Raw genomic sequence first — 3,409 nt, forward strand, 5'->3', positions numbered from 1 at the left:
CCGCTAATTGTATATGTACATAGTGAAAATTATGGGCCCTATAAAAGATTTAGGACCTCTTTATTTACACGGTCCAAATTCATTTTTGACTTTTTTATACAATATCATATCATCATATAATACAATATAAAAATCAATCGGGTTTTGTTAAACGCATTCAATAGTTATACACTTATTATCAAATTTAAAGGTGGATTTTTGATATTAAAGATACAAGTTTTTTATGTCCATTAAATAAAATTGCGTTTATCATTTTCCAAATTAAAATACAACTAATAAACAACTAGCAGTATTATTAAATGCAAAATATTCTACCAGGGAAAAAAAACTGCGTTCAGGTGCATTGCATATTTTTAGATGGAACAATTATATTCCACCAATCAATGAATTGTTATTATATTTTACAAAGTAATGAATAAAATGGTTTGTCTCCAAAATCTATCTTTTTTCCAACTTTTAGATTCCCATCCAAAAAAAATATTACTCCATTTTTTCCATTAAATTTTTCTACTTTTAAATTTTCTAAGTTAAACTTTACGAATTTTGACCATAAAATTTTTTGTTTGTATTGTATAATATTTAATTAAATTTATATGAATTGATTGTGTTTTAGATGTGTGTTTCACTGGTATATATTTCATCAACTATATAACACAAATAAAGATATTTTTAGTCAAAGTTGGGAATGTTTGGCTTTTAAACACTACAAGAAAAATGTCGATTAGTGACGACTTTGTTTAGTGACAACTAAAATTTGGTCACTAATAACCTTATTTAGTTACCATTAAGAAAAAGTGGTCACTAATTTGGTTACTAAACAATATTAGTGGCCAAAAAATGACATTTTTTTATTTCTAAACAAAATTAGTGACGGACCTTTAATGACGAAAATTGACCACTCAAAATTTTGGTCACTAATTTATCATAATGACCAAAATTTGGTCACTAAACAAAATTAGTGACGAAAAGTAAAGAAAATTTGGTCATTATGATAAATTAGCGACCAAATTTTGAGTGGTCACTTTTCGTCACTAAAGGTCCGTCACTAATTTTGTTTATAGAAAAAAAATGTTATTTTTTGCCACAAATTTTGTTTAGTGACCAAATTTAGTGACCACTTTTTCTTAATGGTAACTAAATAAGGTAATTAGTGACCAAATTTTAGTTGTCACTAAACAAAGTCGTCACTAATCTACATTTTCTTATAGTGAAATTGTTATAAATGGACAAGTTTAATGGAATGGAGGAAGTATAATGTTACGACTCACATTTACACTGGGACAATCGACCCCAGGTGAGGGTTTCCGAGAATTCCATTCACATGGTCATATTAACATTTGTAGCCCAACTCGTGAACTTCAATACAAGACCAATTGAATTATATATATGAAACGACTGGACTCGATAAATAAAAGAAACGAGAATTTTTTTTTAAAGTATACCCACTGCGCCGCAGTGGGTGAATGCATCCACCACTGCGCCACAGTGGGAGCAAATGCTTCCCGGACCAGAAGAATTCCACTGCGCCGCAGTAGAGAAAATCATCTCCATAGTGAACACCAGATCAGCAACACCACAATTTCATTTAGCACTTGATTAAACTTATAACCTTCAAATTCCAAAACAACTTCATACGCAATAATTCTGAGACTCAAACAAGTAATTATCACACTTTTAATCATAGTCATAACATCCATTTGATTCAACTTTCACAAACACCATCAAATGGTTCATTACCAACCCAAGTGGACGCTTTTTAAGTCAAATTACAAGTTTTGCAAAACCATGGAACCACAACTTGAAACGATTTTGCTGAAATGTACCAAATATACAAATGTATCAAAGAGCCAAGATGAAGAGGGACATCTAAGTCTCTAACCAAAAAGGATACCATTCTTCCATGAATGGTCAAAATACCTTCAAAATCAAGTAGCACTTCCAAAATCAACAACTTCAATCAACTAAAGCTAGTTCCTTCTACCGGAACCACCTATAAAATGATAAACCACTAAAAAAAATAAGCGAATGCTTAGTGAATAAACTTGCATACAAATATATATACGAAGGAGGGCAAAAACACAAAAGACTATCGCATGTAGCCAATGATACCGTCATATCATCACTTGCATACTCACTTTTGCGCTAACAAACACATACATGGATCCATATTCGCTAAACAATAATCTCAAGAGGTTCTTATGCCTTATATCTCATCTCAACTATGGGGTTCTTAGGCCCTGGCCTCAATATTAGGCCCTAACGCCGAATCGATTACCACACACGGAATCCACCATCATATGGTAATCGACCCAACGCACATATAAGAGTATGCAAGAGTACTCACCTCCTCCGCGACTAACAACAATCAAGAATGCCACAAGTGCAAAGCTTTTAACCTAACAAATCAATACAATATGCATAAGACTTTATTCACAAACTTGGCTAACTCACTTAACCATACTATCGATTCACTAGCAATCCTAACCATATTCAACTCATTCTCTTTGAGTTGACTTCTTTCCAAATCTCAATTAACAAAAATTCTTTCTTTCATAATTATTATTTTCAACTATCTATCATTTAACTAAAATCTCTTCTTTTTTTTACCACCATCATGTGGCTATTTCATTCCATTGCTCAAAATCACCAAATTTTCATTTTGACCATAATGGTCACTAACAACTCAAATCAGCCCATTCAAGCATTTCTATAATCACATATCAAAATACAATTAGGATTTGGAAAATTTAATAACCTAATTATCAACCAACACAAAAACCCCCCAATTTAATAGTTGCATGAACCCTAATTCTTGAAACTAAAATCAAAACTAGGTTAAATGAATTCTTGCCTTTGAAACTAAAATCAAAACTAGGTTAAATGAATTCTTACCTTAGGAAAAGTAACCTATTAGAAGGAAGTTGAACAACTAAAATCACAATCCTTTCTCTCTTCTTTCTTGATGTAATTCGACACACACTCCACACCCATAGTCAAATCTCCAATTTTCTAATTAACTCATTGTTAGTAGTTATTGTTATTATTTTGAGAGGATTTGATTGATTAAGATAAACACACTTGAAGAGAATTGAAATCACATTTCTATTCTCCCACGTTTTTCCTTCTTGAAATCGACTCACACACCACCACCACCACACAATTTCAATATTTAATCTTTCAATTTAGAAGAATAATGGATGATAATTGTTATTGTTATGGTTGGATGAATCTAGAGTTGAATTGAAGTGAAATATGATTTGAAAGAAATCAAGAGACGAATATAGAAGAAGGTAATGGAAGAATTAGTGGAATTGTGATTCAAAAGAAATGGGATGGTTGTCATCTCTTCCTTGATGCCACGCCTTTTCTAAATTTTTATGGGTAAATTACCCGCTATCTGGTAAAGTTC

The sequence above is a fragment of the Erigeron canadensis genome, chromosome 3 (assembly GCF_010389155.1).
Source record: "Erigeron canadensis isolate Cc75 chromosome 3, C_canadensis_v1, whole genome shotgun sequence".
Classification (NCBI taxonomy): Eukaryota; Viridiplantae; Streptophyta; class Magnoliopsida; order Asterales; family Asteraceae; genus Erigeron; species Erigeron canadensis.